This window comes from Triticum aestivum, chromosome 2B (genome assembly GCF_018294505.1).
Source record: "Triticum aestivum cultivar Chinese Spring chromosome 2B, IWGSC CS RefSeq v2.1, whole genome shotgun sequence".
NCBI lineage: Eukaryota > Viridiplantae > Streptophyta > Magnoliopsida > Poales > Poaceae > Triticum > Triticum aestivum.
In genome coordinates, this window is record NC_057798.1 from 400,202,018 (window position 1) to 400,222,383 (window position 20,366).

Consider the following 20,366-nt stretch of genomic DNA (forward strand, 5'->3'; position numbering starts at 1 on the left):
GCAAGATCGGATCTAGAACATAGATATAATGGTGATAACATAAATGGTTCAGATATGAAATCATGGCACCTAGGCCCAAAGTAACAAGCATTAAGCATGGCAAAGTCATAGCAACATCAATCTCAGAACATAATGGATACTAGGGATCAAGCCCTAAAAAAACTAACTCGATTACATGATGAATCTCATCCAACTCCACGCCGACCAGCGAGCCTACGAAGGGATTACTCACTCCCAGTGGGAAGCATCATGGAATTGGCGATGGAGAAGGGTTGGTGATGACGAAGATCGAAGATCCCTCTCTCCGGAGCCCCAAATGGACTCCAGATCTAGCCTCCCGATGAAGAACAGGAGACGGTGGTGGCTCTGTCTCGTGGAACGTGATAATTATTTCTCATTTTTTCTGGAAAAATAGGATTTTGTAGCGTCGGTTTCAGGGTCTGTGTCTGTTCAATATCCGGCGTATCTCGTAGTAGGGGTCCTAAGCTAGGCGTCTTGGAGTGATGGCAACATGGACACGGGGTTTTACCCAGCTTCGGGCTCTCTTGAAGAGATAATACCCTACATGCTGCTTTTGATTGTTTTCATATGGGTGTAGTACAGAGTACATGTATCTACCACGAGATTGTAGTAATGAATATGAGATATCTATTGACTAGCCTGGCCCCAGTTTATATAAGACACCGGAGGCCTAGGGTTTCAGGAGAGTCCTTGTCTTGGGCGCCAATGAGTCTTCCTTGTATGCGGCAGGGGCTGTCTGAACTGGCCCATGAGTACACGGCCATGGGGGTCCTCGGCCCAATCCAACTGATCGGGAGACGACGTGGTGAGTACCCCCTAGTCCAGGACACCGTCAGTAGCCCCCTGAACCGGTCTTCAAGTCGGGGATGCTCCTCGATTCTTCCGAACTGTTCTTCATCTTCGGTCGTCGGTCTTGAAAACTGGTTCAACAAATCTTCTCATCTTCGATCTTGAGGATCGCCAAAGTGCATCCGAAGAGTTTACATGTCGGGTACCGAGGAGCCCCTTTAAGTTTTCGACCTTTATCAATGCCTTGTTATTTTTATGGCACACCTCGGGTTTGAAGTTGTTCCCGGGCGGCAGTGTCCTCTTGCGTCCGAGCTCCAACGCCGGACTGCATTCGAGGTATCTTTTGCAGCCGAGCACCAACGCCGGACTACTTCCGAGCTCCAATGCCGGAATGTATCCGAGCTCCACCATCGGACTATATCCGAAGAGTATTGTTACAGCTGAGCTCCAACGCCGAACTGCATCCAAGCTCCAGCGCCGGACTATATCCGAGCTCCAACGCTGGACTATGTCTAAGCCCCAACACCGTATTGTATCCGAGGTGTCATAGATCACCTTGGTTCAAAAAAGTTGAAGGAGTTTAGCCGAGCTTAATGCTGGAAATGCCCTCTATGGAGCCAGCCACTGGCGTCTGAGCTTTATGCCGGACTGCTTCCGAGGTGGTGCACCACCCCGACTGCGGGCCGATTTTTAGTCAATATTTTTGATTGGTGCAATTTATTCTCTGCCGAGATATATAGCCAGTAGCCCTGAAGGTGTGTATCGGTCTAAAACCCGAGATGCACCTGAAGGATGACACAAGACCGCTGATCCCAGTAGCCCCTGAGACTTAGGTCAAATCGTAAATTCGGCCTAAGGACCAACTCCTAGCTCGGCGGCATACGTAGGAATAGAAACGCGGTGTAATATATTAGAAATAATGATCGGCGGACAGGCCCCTGAGAGAGGATGTGAGAAGTCGCCGTGATATATTAGCTTGATGCCGGATAAGTCCCAGATGGTACTTATTGTTGTCCAAAAACGCGTTTGCCCATAGTTCGGTCATGCCGAACACTCAAAACATTGAATTCTCTGCATTGAATAAGCGATGCAGTAGCCCCGAAGACACTGGTCGGGTGCCAACACCAGATCAGGGGATCGATGTGCCCCTCTAATATTTATAAATAATGAGCGCAAAGCCCAGTAGCCCCCGAGCCTTAATGTGGGCATGGGTTGCCGAATTAAGGATCGATATCCGTAGTAAATCACAAATTATGTGTAATGATTCTATGTATCCAAGTACTTTACATCATTAATGCTCGGATCCGCATTGTACAAAACTTTGTTGACCGATCATCAGCTTCCACCTCCTCGGCCAGTAGTCGAGGAGTGTTTGTCCTACTTTATAAAGCCTTTATGAGGGCAAAGATTTAAGGCAAACAAGGCAATCCGGCCATATAGTTTTATAAACAAAGGTACGCAGAGAGATGTGTTATATTACTTTTTATCGTAAGAAACATCTTCCAAAGAAAATAGTCCCGCTATCGGTTCCTTTCTTTGGGTCGTCATGCTTATCATGACCATGAATCCTCATCTCCGATCAATGTGGGAGGAAAATATTGAGGATTTAGTTCGGGGAAAGTTTTCGAACTCTATGGTATTAATGAACCAAAATTTTCACTTCCGCCATTGCCGACCAATGCGATCCTTTAAGATTGCTAGCTTTCGGCTTCACCCAGTCTGAGGTACTAACTCGAATGACCCGGTAGTAACAATCACAGAGGTGCTCCCTTTACCGCCTAGCCGAACAATCGGGAACGTAGGGGTAAGCACAGGAGCCACGCAACCCAGCTTGGCCAAAATCTTAAGTCAAATTGATGCATATTTATTGCTTTATAATGATGATTACGGAAGGTGACACTTGTATAATGAATACAAATGCTGATGATATATACTTATTTTGACTCCATTGCGCCCATTTATCAGTTGAAAGTGGCCCATCATCGGCTTCTACCCCTTTGTAGATACTACACATGGTGTTTCCGCAATAACAAGACAACCCTTAGCCGACGTCTCGGTGCCCGAAGGCAGTTGTGTTAGCGGAAACGACGCAATCAGATATCCGGGCTTTATAACTTTCACTTAGTCATAGGAGCTTTAGACTGGGGAAGCTAGCTACGAGCCCCCGGTTAGTGTTCGGCGACATCCGAGGTCAAGCCGTAAACACTTCGACCAATGTTATGAATGACCCATCATTTAACACAGTCATCGGATCACTGACCAGTTCGCGCTTATTGTGACAGTCAGTTTTCGGCTTTCTCCACTGAGGTGCATAACCATGCAAGCTGGAAGCACAATCGCAGTGGTTCTCCCATTGCACACTTAGACGAACAAAGCGGAACGTAGGAGGCAAGCACAGGAGCCGGGCAACCCAACTATTGACCGAAGACACAATTCGAAATTGATGCATATATAGCAATATCCGAGAATGTTTTTGCCGAATCTCTAAAGGTGTCCGGCGTTGCACTGTGAGACTTATGCTGGGAACACACAAATAGTTTAAAAGTGCCATAAGCTTGGAAAACAAAACAAAAAGAACGTCAGTAAAAACTTGACGTCCGAACAAGATCAAGTGTTTGGTGCCAATCCGAAAATTGGAAAAAAAATTGTGCTTCTGTCGTGCTTTAACATGATACATCCGATCTCAAGACTTCACACGGGCTAGCCTACGGCTTCAAGCTCCTTATCCCAAAGGCAGAGTACTTCTCCGAGGCCAGTTTAGCGAACTACACTCGAGCGGCTTTTAGAGAGAAGATAGGCTATCCGGCTATTGACCATATACTCGAGTCGAAAAAGGAGCGGTATAAAAAGACTTTGCAATGACCAAGAAGAAAACATATTTACTATAAAATAGCTCATATAAATTTAAGAGCCCCCAAGTGACTTGGGTAAAAGAATTTTATGTATAATGATTGTATGTACCGAAGTACTTATATCATATCTGTGTTCACCCGAACTTTAAACGCGTCTTAACCGACCATCGGCTTCTCCCTCTTCGGTCAAGGGCCGAAAAGTGTTATGTACTTCACCTGTCGAGAATATCGATGGTGTTTCCGATAACCAGGCAATCAGGCCATAAGGCTGTAACAGACAAAGCGCGCTCAGGGAACTTATGCTATATTACTGACAAAGTGTAAGAAGCATCTTCAAAGAAAATAGTACCTCCATCGATACCTTTCTTCGGTTGCTCATTGTTACTATGAGACTTGTGCAATAGATTTTTTGTATTCATGAGTTCCGTTGTGTGCCGACCATGATTGAAAACAATAAGAGCGCTAGCTTTTGACTTCACCCAGTCTGAGGTCCGAGCTCGGATGACCCGATCGTGACAATCACAGACGTGGTCCCTTTACTCCCTAGCCGAACAATCGGGAATGTAGGGGTAAACACAGGAGCAAGGCAACCCAGCTTGCGGAACACTTAGGTCAACATGGTGCATATTGTGGCGTAATACACAAACAAGGAACAAAGCCATACAAGTATAATCATATGCAAGAGGAAAGGCTTCATAAAGGAAGCCCCCAAGTAAACAAGGTATTTGAATTTGTGCGTCACAAACAAAGTTATGACAAGGAATTTTTTTTCACAGACAACTTTTTGCCAAAAAGGTATAATGCTTGGTCGAACCGAACAAGAGTAAAAAAATTGAAAAAGCTGAGCATAAAAGCAACTTAGCTGGTTAATGTGTTCAGCATAGATGATGTGGCCTGAGCTTACGGCGGGACGAGGTCCCAACCCCCAAGCCGGTCCCGAGGTGGCCGAGCGAAGAGCTCGGCAATCCGAAGAGGTGGAGCCCCCAGTCTAGCCGATGTGATGGAGCAGGTCGGCGGGGTAATGCCGAAGTCCCTAGAGTAGGTTGGGGAAGTGATGGTGCGGTGATGCCGGCAAAAAGGTGTGTTGTCCTGCGCCAAAGTGGTAACACAATTTGGTTGACGAAGGCAGGACGACGGCGTCGGCACGCCGAGGTGACTGCGTGACGCAGTCGAATTCAGATATTTACACACGTAAAATAGTGCAAATAAAAGTAATGACGAATAATAATAATGATAAATCTCCTCTACTTAATTAATTTAAGGAGGTATAGAATTAAAGAAAAAAATAGCCCGGATGCCAAGGTTGGCTCGGCGAAGTAACATCATGTAGGTGCCAACGCATGTCCCAATATGCGGGGAGATTATGCCAGCATAGCGCAATCCGAACTTGTTCCGGGAACGTGTCGACGCGGCTTGATGGTGGCCTAAAAATGTCGGGGTGCCTGCGGCAACGATGTCAGCCTGCGCACACAAACAGTGCAAATCCAAAGTAAAGGATTTCTTGATGTATGAACTTGTGAAAAACAAATAAATAGAAAAATTGCACCTGGATCCAGATAATTGTGGGAACAAAAACTGCACCAAAGTGCTATGTTGTTTCACGTGGGATATAGCCAAAAATAGGATAGCACGTTGTATCAATCAAATCGATTGATGTGCCCCAACTAGTATGCGGCAGATTGCTCCACGGAAAGGTGCCTGAAAAAGGAAGTCATTAGCCTAATGCATGGAGGACCCCAGCTCAAAATTAACTAATAAAGAAAAGGAAAGAGGATTGGATCTTCCCTGTATCACGCCGGCGGCCGGGGGATAGCTACAAACTCTTCGGTCCCGTGCGCTGGTAGAACAGCAGTGTCCTTGGTTGTAACGTGGCCGGTTGGACAGTGTATTTTCTTTTTGATTTGACCTATGCAGCGAATCATCTGGAACCGCCTCGGCTGGAAACGCCGTTGAACTGGGTCTTCCACAAAGCGCGGGATTAGCCCGTCCACATGAATTGGGTCTGCTGCTCGTCCGTGGCATAGCTCGGATCTGACGCACTACCAGGCGGTGGACATGTCTGTCGCTGCTCAAATTTTCTTGATCTCAATTTGATATGAACAGAGTAGTACGAGCAGCAATCATAATCTAGCAAAAATAAATAGTTTACGTGGAACGGATCTTAACTGAAAAGTATCACCTGATTATCCATCAATCCGTGTCGATCACCTAGCAGACTCTCAATGAAAGCACCAATGTCGGTTCAATATCCGGCGTATCTCGTAGTAGGGGTCCTAAGCTAGGCGTCTTGGAGTGATGGTAATATGGACACGGGATTTTACCCAGCTTCGGGCTCTCTTGAAGAGATAATACCCTAGATGCTGCTTTTGATTGTTTTCATATGGGTGTAGTATAGAGTACATGCATCTACCACGAGATTGTAGTAATGAATATGAGATACCTATTGACTAGCCTGGCCTCAGTTTATATAAGACACCGGAGGCCTAGGGTTTTAGGAGAGTCCTTGTCTTGGGTGCCAAGTCTTGTCGAGTCTTCCTTGTATGCAGCAGGGGCTGTCCAAACTGGCCCATGAGTACACGACCATGGGGTCCTCGGCCCAATCCAACTGATCGAGAGACGACGTGGTGAGTACCCCCTAGTCCAGGACACCGTTAGTCTGCAGGGCCACCAGGTGGGGACAACCCACCTGGGCGCTCCTGGAGGGGGGGCGCCCTGGTGGGTTGTGCCCACCCAGGTGCCCCCCTCCGGTGGTTCTTGGCTCTAGAATTCTCATTTATCGTATAAAAAATCCTCGCAAAGTTTCGTTCCAATCTGAGAACTTTTATTTCTGCACAAAAAACAACACCATGGTAGTTCTGCTGAAAATAGCATCGGTCCGGGTTAGTTTCATTCAAATCATGCAAATTAGAGTCCAAAACAAGAGGAAAAGCATTATGGAAAGTAGATACGATAGAGAAGTATCAACTCCCCTTAGCTTAAACCTTTGCTTGTCCTCAAGCAATTCAGTTGACAAATTGAAAGTGAAAAAGAAAAACTTTTACGAACTCTTTTGCACTTGTTTGCATAATAAGCTTAAAGAAACACCGAGGTTTTCAACCAATGTTATAACTAACCATGTCGACAATAACTCTTAAAAATTATATTAACTCGTATCAATAACATAATCAACTAGCGAGCAATAATAGGATATCTCAAACAGCAACACGTTGTCAAAATAACCATGATATAATATGACAATAGTGGTATCCCGCTAGCCCTTTCTGAGACCACAAAACATAAATGCAGAGCACCTCCAAAGCTCAAGCAGCGACTAAACATTGTAATTCATGGTAGAAAAGGTCTAGTCATGATGCACCCAACATTAGCTACATACAATGCATAAGCATGACAGCAGTGCTCTCAGGTTCTGGCGCTTATTTTAGAAGGTGATGACACAACGTAAAAGTAAATAGATAGTCCCTTCACATAGGGAAGAGGTGATTTGCAGAGGTGCCAGAGCTCAAGTGTGGCACCCCGGCTCAAAGCGACCGGTTTACCTTGCATTGCCAGCCCAGAGACCTTGTCTTCTGGCAAGACGCAACAACATGGTACAGAAAACAACCGCTTTATTCATGCTAGCGGAACATAGTTTATACTACAACAGTTAGCGAGGCCAAACGGCACACATGGTGCGGCTGAACAATATGTACATTATTTAGTGAACATAAAGGGGCCTCGATCATGACAACTACTCGGCAGCGGAACAACGTTGTAGCGGGACTCCATAGCACAAGGACACCGATGTGGACGCGGTCTAGACTCGGACAACACTCCTTTCCAATGGGACTTTCCTGAAATCTGGCATGACACGCCAGGTCAGTACATTGAATGTACTTGCAAGCTCACAATAAGCATAAACATAATGACAGACAATATCATGATATTTAACCAATTAAGCAACAATGCAACCATATATCCAACATGCTGTGACTATGCTCAACTGGTACTCATTCACCAGACTTGCTTACTAGAGGTGATTAATAAACATGATAACTCCAAAAACACACTCGTGATCCTTACGGCGATCACAACCCGACCAACACGTGGCCCGTGATCCTTACGGCGATCACAACCCGACCAACTCGTGGCCCATGATCCTTACGGCGATCATAACCCAACCAACTTGTGGCCCGTGATCCTTACGGCGATCACAACCCGACCAACTCGTGGCCCGCCTTAACACGATGGCCTCCCTGCCATCCTCAGTACAACTTAGTGTGCATATTTTATTAAGTGTTGACCCATGGTGTACCCTACTTTCGAGCTTGTCCGTAACCGTGGACTCGGCTATCGATAGATTAAAAAAACACTCTGCAGAGGTTAGTACACTATACCCACACTACGGAACCCATGGCCTCGCACTCCCATTCGGGTGGACCAACAACGTTCCGACGAAACCATTTCATTGTCATGACACTCTCCCGGCCCTTCTGAGTTAGACCCCAACGGGCTAGTCCTGGGTGGCCCCGTGTCTACCTCCAGACACCTCGACCACCATCATGGCCACGATCCACTCTGGGACCCGGTACCAAAACTTAACTTAACAACGGGCTCACAAGGTTATGCTTGCCTACCGGGCCAGGGTACAACACGCCCATAAACTTCCCTAAATGGAGGCACCGACCAGAGTCACGACAATGAAACGCATTAAGGCCATCCCATACCGGCAAATGTGGTTGCACTGGGAAAGACTCGTTTCAGCGGCACCATGACCCAGTCAACAACATATTCAAGTTGAGTTATTAATTAGGTTCAACTTAATGTGAAAAATAACCGGTGTCATAATGCCATACTATGCATCACTTAACATATGCACCACATAACCATGCAAACAACTGAATCAACCACGCTCCTACGGAGCCATCATCAACTCATGCTTCTACTCTGGTTAACATCACACCTCACTTAGACCAGAATCATTACTAGCAATCTCATCATTTTTCATCATGCAAAAATAATAATTGAACTAATTACCCAACTCTATGATCATATTATTTATTCATCTCATGCAACTAAGTTCTCCTTAGCTTATCAACAAGATTCACTTCAAACATTCTGTAGTTCAAGTATTTTAACATGACAAGCATTTAATAAACTATAATCATATAAATAATTTAAATGCATAAATACTCATAAGTTCAAGTAGGAAAATCACAAATATTGAAGTGGCACCATGAAAATGTTACTGTGGCTTGCCTTAGTACTGATGAGGCTCACAAAGCTCCTGGTGATCCTCAAGATAAGTTGGCTATGCTGAAAATATTCAAAACCACAAAAAGAAAATATCAAGAAACCTTCTGAAAATTGCCAAAAAATCTAGACAGCAAGGAAAAATCCCATCTTTTGGGTGCTGTTAGATTTTTGGACACATAACACAATGCAAAAAGAATCAATGCATTTGGACTTGTAGATAAAAAGTTATGGACAGTTGAAGGCTCCTAGAATTTAAATGGATTTGAAATAATAAAACAGAGGGGGTGACGTCGAAAGCGTAAACTCCCAGGGTGCCACAATTCATACCGCTTCACGCGCGTAATGAGTGGCTGACTAGCGGTCCCCGCTAGTCAGGCCGGAGGGAGGGGAGAGAGAAACAGAGGGGCGCGGCGCTTCGCTGGAGCTCACGCCGGCGGTGAGGCTTATTGGAGGCAAACGAGAGGGAGGGATCGACAGAGAAGACGATTGGGATCGACAGAGAAGACGATTGCACACCTGCCCATACCCGTAGCATAGCTAACGATGGCCGGACGGCGTTGGATTTGACCTATCCAGCAGCGACAGAGGGCGGAGGTTGCCGGAGTTGAAGAAGATGGTGGCTTGGGGCGGCTCCAGGGGCTCTGGCTAGGTGGGTTGGCTTCACGGAGGAGAGGCGGAGGCCCTAGCGGGGTCACCTTGGCTTGGGAGGGGACGGAGCTGCGGGAATGATCCAGAGGGGATCGCCGGCGAGCTCGGCTCCGGGACGGCAGCCCATGGCCTGTCGGCTGGGCTGCGGCTTCTAATGGCTCTAGGAGGGAGTGGGAGAGGCTGAGGTGCTCCAAGAGGCTGCGGAGGGGCTGCTTTTATAGGCGGGGCGGCGAGGAGGGCTCGGGCTCCGCTAGAGGACACCTGTCCCCGGCGCCCAGCGACGAACGGTGCCAGAGAGCGATGGAGAAGGCGACGGAGGTCACGTAGGCATTGTACGCAGGCACGGACGACCACAAGAGCGAGGGGGAAAGAGACGAACACAGTGCGCATGCACTGTGCCGTTGGCCGGACTGTGCCTATGCTTGCTGCGGCGAGCTCCAGCATCGGCGAGCGGCAGGGGGGAGTTAAGGAGGTGGAGACGAGGATGGTGGCGAGGGGTGGCACGCTCTGGCCGGTTGGGCAGCGAGCACGCGCTCAACAGAGGCGATGGCGACGCGCAAAGCGCGCGTATTGCATGCCAACACGCTCGGGCAAACGCGGTCACCGCGTGCACCGTGACATCAGGCCACCTACACACTAACAAAGATGTCTGACGTGTAGTCCTTAGTAAAATGAGATGTTACCATGGCTTGGTTTTGGTTCCAGGTGCAGTAGAAGTAAAATGCTGCTGTTGACAAGTTACTGGACAGTAACTTTGGGGAGTTGCTATGGTCAAACCACTGGGATTCAAGGGCTGAGCTTTGGGGTTTTACTATCTCTTACTAAGGTAAATAAGCTCAGGGAAAACCAGCTACAATGGAGCTAGTAAAAAGGTAGTTGCTGTAGAAACTACCATTTTAGCCCAGAAGTGACTTTATTTTCTGTAGCGAAAATATTCCAAAGAGTGGTGAAATACTTTTGCTCAGAAAGGTGCCCTAGGGTCCAAAGAATAATTGGGATTTTTCTCAGGATTTTTGGGGCAACAAAATTTAGGGTTGCTTTGGAGCTCAATGAGTTAGCTAGGGTTTTGGAGGCCAAAATGAATATTTTTCATTTAAGAAAAATATTCCAAGCAATATTGTTGGGTTGGCCAGGGGTGAAATGATGGTTGTGAGGAGGAGAGGGAGCACTTGGGTGAAAATCAAGGGATACCCAAGTGGTTAAGTTCAAATGAAATGATCCAAAACTCCAAATCCAAAATCAACTCAACTGAAAATCAAGCAAAGAAAAGAGGGCAAAAATCAGGCTGTCACAACCCTCCTCCACTTAGAATGAATATCGTCCTCGAGATTCGGTTGCTTGGGAAAACCATTCAGGATAACATGCCCTTAGAAATTTTTCTGATTCCCAGGTTGATTCTGACTCGGTATGATGCATCCATTGGACCTTGTAAAACTTTCATTACTTACTGCGAGTGACCCTTTCCATCTGAGCCAAAATTTTCACTGGCCTCTCTTCGTAGGTCAAGTCCTTTGCCAACTCTATTTCTGCCAAATCGGTCTTTTTCTCGGGTGGTGAGATGCACCGTCGCAGTTGTGAAACGTGGAACACGTTGTGTACGTCTGACAGCTCAGGGGGCAATTCCAACTGATATGCCACAGCACCTACTTGTGTCATAACGGGAAATGGACCAATAAACCTGGGTGCCAATTTTCCACGGGTTTGAAACCTTTTTATTCCTTTCATGGGCATGACTCGAAGGTAGACATGTTCTCCGGGTTCAAAATTGATCTGTCGGTGCTTTGCATCGTAATAACTTTTCTGTCACGATTTGGCCAATTGCAATCTATCTCGGATCTCCTTGACTTGCTTTTCGGCTTCCAGCATGAGATTTGTTCTGAAAATACGGCTATCTCTGGTTTGAGACCAATTTAATGGAGTGCGGCACTTACGGGCATACAAAGCTTCATATGGGGACATCTTTAAACTGGTCTGGAACCCGTTGTTATACGAGAACTCGGTGTACGACAAACAATCTTCCCATTGGGGGTCCTTGGGCCAAAACACAGGCTCGGAGCATATCTTTGAGTATCTGATTTACTCTTTCTGTTTGCCCATCCGTCTGAGGATGATAAGCGGTACTGTATTTCAATTCCGTTCCGAGGGCCTGATGGAGACGGGACCAAAAAGCAGAGGTGAAAAGCGAACCCCGGTCAGAAGTGATGGTTTGGGGAACTCCATGCAAACTAACAATCCTGGATACATACAGTCGTGCAAGCTCATCTGCTCGGTATGAGGTTTTGATTGGGAGGAAGTGGGCTACCTTGGTTAATGTATCCACTATGACCCAGATCGCATTATTGCCCCGTCGGGTCCTAGGTAGTCCTGTGATGAAATCCATACAGACATCGTCTCGTTTCCATTATGACGGGCAGCGGTTGGAGAAGTCCGGCTGGTTTCTGATGTTCTGCCTTTACTTTGTTGCATATGTCGCAACATGCTACGAAATAAAAAATGTCTTTCATCATTCCATCCCACCAGAATATTTGTCGAAGGTCTTCATAGATTTTCGTACCTCCAGGGTGGATTGAATACGAGGATTCGTGGGCTTCTGACAAAATCTTCTGCTTCAGATCAGCTTGATTAGGCACACAAATCCTTCCCCTGAATCGGAGGGTACCGCACTCATCCTTCGAGAAATCGGAAGACTTGATGCGTTTCTGTAGATCGACATCGCCTGACTGGGCCTTATGGATTTCTTCCTCAAGAGTAGGGGTAACTGTCAGGATATTGGCAAGGCCAGCCTCAACTATGACTAGGTTGAGTTGAGTAATCTCTTCTTTAAGTTCGGAAGGCAAAGATTCCAACATGACGTTTAAACTGACGGGCTTTCGACTGAGTGCATCAGCCACCATGTTGGACTTTCCCGGATGCTAATTCATTCCAAGATCATAATCCTTGACAAACTCAAGCCATCTTCGTTGACGGAGATTTAAATCCGGCTGAGTAAATATGTATTTGAGACTTTTGTGATCGGTAAAAATTTGGCACCTTTTTCCGATGAGGTAGTGTCTCCAAATTTTTAAAGCATGAACTACCGTGGCCAATTCCAAATCATGAATGGGGTAGTTTCCTTCGTGGGGTCGTAGCTGCCGTGAGGCATAAGCTACTACCTTGCCATCTTGCATAAGTACGCATCCTAGTCCTTGCCGGGAAGCGTCGCAGTATACGTCAAAGCTGCGGTAGATATCTGGAAGTGTTAATATTGGCGCAGTTGTCAAGCGTTTCTTTAACTCGATGAAACTTTTCTCACAGTCTGAAGTCCATTCAAACTTCTTATCCTTTTTTAGCAGCTCCGTCATGGGCTTAGCAATCTTGGAAAACCCTTCAATGAAACGGCGGTAGTATCCGGCTAATCCAAGAAAACTCCGAATCTGAGATACGGTGGCGGGTGGCAACCAGTCGAGCACATCCTTTACCTTGCTTGGATCCACGGCTATGCCTTCAGCTGATAGCACATGCCCGAGGAATCCAACTTGTTTGAGCCAAAACTCGCATTTACTGAATTTGGCGTATAACTGGTGCTCACGGAGTCGTTGTAACACTGCACGGAGGTGTCCCTTATGCTCTTCTTCATTTCTTGAGTAAATAAGTATAGCATCGATGAAGACAACTACGAAATTATCGAGGAAATCCATGAATACTTTATTCATCATATGCATGAAGAAGGCAGTGGCGTTGGTGAGGCTGAAGGACATGACGGTATATTCATAGAGATCGTAGCGAGTGGTGAACGCGGTCTTGGGAATATCCTCCTTTTTAATTTTGAGCTGGTAATATCTAGTCCGCAAATCAATCTTTGAGAATACCTTGGCTCCACTGAGCTGATCAAACAAGTCATCTATCCTTGGCAGAGGGTATTTGTTTTTGATTGTAACATCGTTCAACTGTCGGTAGTCCACACACATACGAAGGCTGCCACCTTTCTTGTCCACAAAAATAGCAGGTGATCCCCATGGCGAGGAACTGGGGCGGATATACCCTTTTTGGAGCATTTCATCAAGCTGTTTCTTTAGGTCCACCAATTCGTACGACGGCATTCAATAATATTTCTTGTGTATTGGTGTGGTTCCGGGCACAAGTTCTATTGCAAACTCAAGCTCTCGATCAGGTGGCATGCCTGGCAGTTCTTCTGGAAATACATCAGGAAACTCATTGACCATCGGAATTAATTCCATTTCTGCTATTGCTATAAAAACCATTTCCTTGGAGGGTATGCTCCTACAAGCAATAAACTTTGTAGCTTGTCCATCTTGTCCGGTCAAGTTGACTTCTCGGGTCGCACAATTTATGCATACTTGGTACTGAGTCAGCCAATTCATACCCAAGATAACATCCAATTTATCAGATTCAGTAAGTATCAAGGACGTTGGGAAACGGATTCCGTTGATACTAACTTCTAGATTGCGGCAGACAAGATTGCTTTGAATAAGAGATCCCGGGGTTTGTACCAGCATATTCTTGCCCAAAAGCGAGCAAGGAAATTTGTTTTGGGCAACACAACTCCGAGAAATAAAAGAGTGGGAAGCCCCAGAGTCAAATAAAATTACTGCAGGTATGTTATTAACAGGGAACATACCAATGGCGACTTTGGGATTTTCTTGGGCTCTGTTGGCTGAAATGTGATGAACGTATCCCGTGACGTCGTGCTGACTTGGACCGGCTTCCAAATAATGGATTTGAGGCTTGAACGTAGCATTGGTCCGGTTGTTCTTGGGACACTATTTGGCATAATGTCCGGTTTGTCCGCAACTATAACAGGAATTGTTGCGCAGGCGATTCTCCATAACTGGGTTGAGCACGTCATTCTTGACTTGGTGGTGGTCTTGTTAACATTTTGTTGCCAATTAGGCTGGTATGCCACCGGAGTTGGCTGCCAGGTACGAACCTTCTGCATTGGTTGCATTTCCTTCTTGGGCTCAAACTTCCGCTTGTGATCATTATGAGCAGACTTAATATCTGACACATGCTTGTGTTCCCTTTCAGCAATGAAAGCCTTGTTCACCAGGGTTTGGAAATCTGGAAAATCAAACACACTGAGAGCAGAACGAAGTTGCGGGTTTAATCCACCAAGAAATCGGTCTATCTTCCTTTCTTCAGTGGCCACGTCATATTGAGAGTAACGTGACAGGTGATTGAATTTCTGCAAATATCTCCCACTGACTGACTTCCTTGGAGGAGCGCAAGAAATTCACGCCGCTTAGTCTTCATAATTCCCGCAGGGATGTGATATTTCCGGAATTGCTCCTTGAATCTTGACCAGGTAATTGGTTCATTCTCAGTCCCTATGGCCTTTTCATTTTCCCACCATATCGCAGCAGCGCCTTCCAGATAATGTGTTACAAATGGAACTTTATCCTCCTCATCAGTTCGAGCAACCTCAAGTTTCTTTTCCATAGTTCTCAACCAATCATCTGCATCCAAGGGATCAATGGCCTGACTGAAACTGGGAGGCTTAGTCCTTTGAAAATCAGATAACTTGGAGTGAGGAACGGGCTGATTTCCATTCTGTCCAACCATTACTTGAATACTTCTGAATATTTCCATCAGATCATTGTTTCGTCTTTCCTCAAATATACGCATAATTTGCTCGGTGGAGGGCAGACTTGGCGGTGGAGGCGGTGGTGGAACGTACGGTTCGGGTGATTGTCCTGCCTGTCGTGCAGAACGCCGAACAGGAGAACCCTCGCGAACGTTGCTACTGCAGCCTCCCCGCATCATCCTAATATGATTTTTCCCAAGTCAACGCAACCGAGATGAGAAACATTTAACAAAAACTGGGGGGAAGCCAGCAACAAAATCCAGAGAAACCGAAAAGACGAAGAAAATACGGTGAATAAAATAAAGTCCAACATAATTATACATAGACTCATACATGAAAGATAACAACATGCCAGGTCCAACTATCCTCATACATGGAACGAAACATCATGACTCGTACAACTACATACATACTCCATCCCAACTACTGAGAATACTCGGAAACTCTACTGCTCTGCTGGTGCTGCGGGGTCCTCTCCTGAAGCGGACTCGGATCCAGAACTGACGGGGTTAACGGAGGCCTCCGGATTAAAAGTGACACGGCGACACTGCCTCGAGGGCTCTCCCTCTAGGGCAGGTGGAGGGTGGATCATCGGGGCTGCAGGAGTGGCGAGGAGTGAAACCCGCTCAGCAGGAGCACTGAGTGGACTCGCAACAGCAGTGCCCGAGCTACTCGAAGGAGTAACCGGAGAAACAGGGGATCTAGAACTGGCAGGAATGTAGGGAGTAAATCCTACCGATGAAGAAGTAGTGGCTGAGTGAGTAGAGACTAAAGTAGAGGCTAAAGCAGTGCGGGCACGACTCAGCTCACGAGGCAGCTCATAGATCAGAAGATAGCCATCAGTGATGTAGCAAGAAAGGTGGCTAGCTACACTATCAGACTCCGTATCAATGATAGGAAAACAGACACGACCATTATCGTGGAGAGAAGGGTAGTAATGGAAACCTGGATGATTCTGCATCTGAAGCTCAATAAGTACCTCGAATGCAACAAACTGGACAGCCTGAGAAGCGGAAGAAGCGTAGCCGCTACGAGAGGTACGAGTGTAAGAGCTGGAATCGGAACAGGTGCACAGAGTAACCATGGCGTGATACTCATACACTGAGTCAGCTAGGCGCTCCCGGTACACACGATAGACTAGATCGTCTCCGTGAGGGTACAGCCGACGCCACACGTTACAAAGGAGATGCGGCGACGTGTACGGCATCAGCTGCAACTGGCACGGATACAACACCGGAGGCATCTACACTCACAACCATTAGCAGGTTAGCATGGAAAAATAAAATCAGTGCACGCAATGCAACAACCAGTTACAATTACTACTGACACTTAGCTAGAACTCGTATCTAGCGTCCAGTTAACTCGGCTTAGTCTAGCATGGCCTACAGTCAGCGCGGCTCTGATACCAAGTGTTGTGGCACCCCGGCTCAGAGCGACCGGTTTACCTTGCATTGCCAGCCCAGAGACCTTGTCTTCTGGCAACACACAACAACATGGTATAGAAAACAACCGCTTTATTCATGCTATCGGAACATAGTTTATATTACAACAGTTAGCGAGGCCAAGCGGCACACACGGTGCGGCTAAACAATATGTACATTATTTAGTGAACATAAAGGGGCCTCGATCATGACAACTACTCGGCAGCGGAATAACGTCGTAGCGGGACTCCATAGCACAAGGACACCGATGTGGACACGGTCTAGACTCGGATATTACTCCTTTCCAACAGGACTTTCCTGAAATCTGGCATGACACGCCAGGTCAGTACATTGAATGTACTTGCAAGATCACAATAATACATAATGACAGACAATATCATGATATTTAACCAATTAAGCAACAATGCAACCATATATCCAACATGTTGTGACTATGCTCAACTGGTACTCATTCACCAGACTTGCTTACCAGAGGTGATCAATAAACATGATAACTCCAAAAACACACTCGTGATCCTTACGGCGATCACAACCCGACCAACTTGTGGCCCGTGATCCTTACGGCGATCACAACCCGACTAACTCGTGGCCCGCCTTAACACGATGGCATCCCTGCCATCCTCAGTACAACTTAGTGTGCATATTTTATTAAGTGTTGACCCATGGTGTACCCTACTTTCGAGCGTGTCCGTAACCGTGGACTCGGCTATCGATAGATTAAAAAAAACTTTGCAGAGGTTAATACACTGTACCCACACTACGGAACCCATGGCCTCGCACTCCCATTCGGGTGGACCAACAGCGTTCCGATGAAACCATTTCATTGTCATGACACTCTACCGGCCCTTCCGACTCAGACCCCAACGGGCTAGTCCTGGGTGGCCCCGTGTCTACCTCCAGACACCTCAACCACTATCGTGGCCACGATCCACTCTGGGACCCGGTACCAAAACTTAACTTAACAACGGGCTCACAAGGTTATGCTTGCCTACCGGGCCAGGGTACAACACGCCCATAATCTTCCCTAAATGGAGGCACCGACCAAAGGCATGACAATGAAACGCATTAAGGCCGTCCCATACCGGCAAATGTGGTTGCACTGGGAAAGACTCGTTTCAGCGGCACCATGACCCGGTCAACAACATATTCAAGTTGAGTTATTAATCAGGTTCAACTTAATGTGAAAAATAACCGGTGTCATAATGCCATACTATGCACCACTTAACATATGCACCACATAACCATGCAAACAACTGAATCAACCACGCTCCTACGGAGCCATCATCAACTCATGCTTCTACTCTGGTTAACATCACACCTCACTTAGACCAGAATCATTACTAGCAAGCTCATCATTTTTCACCATGCAAAAATAATAATTAAACTAATTACCCAACTCTATGATCATATTATTTATTCATCTCATGCAACTAAGTTCTCCTTAGCTTATCAACAAGATTCACTTCAAACATTCTGTAGTTCAAGTATTTTAACATGACAAGCATTTAACAAAATATAATCATATACATAATTTAAATGCATAAATACTCATAAGTTCAAGTAGGAAAATCACAAATATTGAAGTGGAACTATGAAAATGTTACTGTGGCTTGCCTTAGTACTGATGAGGTTCACAAAGCTCCTGGTGATCCTCAAGACAAGTTGGCTACGCTGAAAATATTCAAAACCACAAAAAGAAAATATCAAGAAACCTTCTGAAATTTGCTAGAAAATCTAGACAGCAAGGAAAAATCCCATCTTTTGGGTGTTGTTAGATTTTTGGACACAGAACACAATGCAAAAAGAATCAATGCATTTGGACTTGTAGATAAAAAGTTATGGACATTTGAAGGCTCCTGAAATTTAAATGGATTTGAAATAATAAAACAGAGGGGGTGACGTCGAAAGCGTAAACTCCCGGGGCGCCACCACTCATACCGCTTCGCGGGCATAATGAGTGGCGGACTAGCAGGCCCCGCTAGTCAGGCCGGAGGGAGGGGAGAGAGAAACAGAGGGGCGCGGCGCTTCGCCGGAGCTCACGCGGGCGGTGAGGCTTCTTGGAGGCAAACGAGAGGGAGGGATCGACGGAGAAGACGATTGCACACCTGCCCATACCCGTAGCGTAGCTAACGGTGGCCGGACAACGTCAGATTTGACCTCTCCAGCAGTGACAGAGGGCGGAGGTTGCTGGAGTTGAAGAAGACGGCGGCTTGGGGCGGCTCCAGGGGCTGTGGCTAGGTGAGTTGGCTTCACGGAGGAGAGGTGGACGCCCTGGCGGGGTCGCCTTGGCTTGCGAGTGGCCGGAGCTGCGGGAATGATCCAGAGGGGATCGCCAACAAGCTCGGCTCTGGGACGGCAGCCTGCGGCCTGCCCGGTCGGGCTACGGCTTCGAATGGCTCTAGGAGGGAGTGGGAGAGGCTGAGGTGCTCCAAGAGGCTGCGGAGGGGCTGCTTTTACAGGCGGGGCGGCGAGGAGGGGTTGGAGTCCGCCGGAGGACACCTGTCCCCGCCGCCCGGCGACGAACGGTGCCAGAGAGCGATGGAGAAGGCGACGGAGGTCACGCAGGCACTGTACGCGGGCGTGGACGAGCACATGAGTGAGGGGGAAAGAGACGAACACAGTGCATGCGCACTGTGCCGTTGGCCGGACCGTACCCATGCTCGCTGCGGCGAGCTCCGGCGTCAGGGAGCGGCAGGGGGAGTTAAGGAGGTGGAGGCGAGGATGGTGGCGAGGGGTGGCACGCTCTGGCTGGCTGGGCAGCGAGCACGCGCTCAATAGAGGCGCTGGCGACGCGCAGAGCGCGCGTAATGCATGCCAGCACGCTCGGACGAACGCGGTCATCGCGTGCACCGTGAATCAAGCCACCTACGCACTAACAAAGATGTCCGGCGTGTAGTCCTTAGTAAAATGAGATGTTACCACGGCTTGGTTTGGTTCCAGGTGCAGTAGAAGTAAAACGGTGTTGTTGACAAGTTAGTGGACAGTAACTTTGGGGAGTTACTGTGGTCAAACCACTGGGATTCAAGGGCTGAGGTTTGGGGTTTTACTATCTCTTACTAAGGTAAATATGCTCAGGGAAAACCAGCTACAATGGAGCTAGTAAAAGGGTAGTTGCTGTAGAAACTACCATTTCAGCCCAGAAGTGACTTTATTTTCTGTAGCCAAAATATTCCAAAGAATGGTGAAATATTTTTGCTTAGAAAGGTGCCCTAGGGTCCAAAGAATAATTGTGATTTTTCTCAAGATTTTTGGGGCAAGAAAAATTAGGGTTGCTTTGGAGCTCAATGAGTTAGCTAGGGTTTTGGAGGCCAAAATGAATATTTTTCATTTAAGAAAAATATTCCAGGCAATATTGTTGGGTTGGCCATGGGTGAAATGATGGTTGTGAGGAGGAGAGGGAGCACTTGGGTGAAAATCAAGGGATACCCAAGTGGTTAAGTCCAAATGAAATGATCCAAAACTCCAAATCCAAAATCAACTCAACTGAAAATCAAGCAAAGAAAAGAGGGCAAAAACCAGGCTGTCACATCAAGTTTTTAAAACAGAGGGAAATGAAATTTTGAGAAATGCACCCTTCTTGTTTAGTTCGCGACCATCAGTTATTTATATCTTCCATGCTAAACACGCGAGTGGCGGTTCCCAAGCGTTAAAGTAAAGGTTGTGACTCGTACGAGTTTTTGTTTAATTATTTGTAAGCTCAATTCTTTTTGCAGTTTGGGACTGGGCATCCCTATTACCGCCCGTTTCTCGTGCAATAGTGAGTGAATAAACACTCAACCTGAGACTAACCTGCTTAGCATG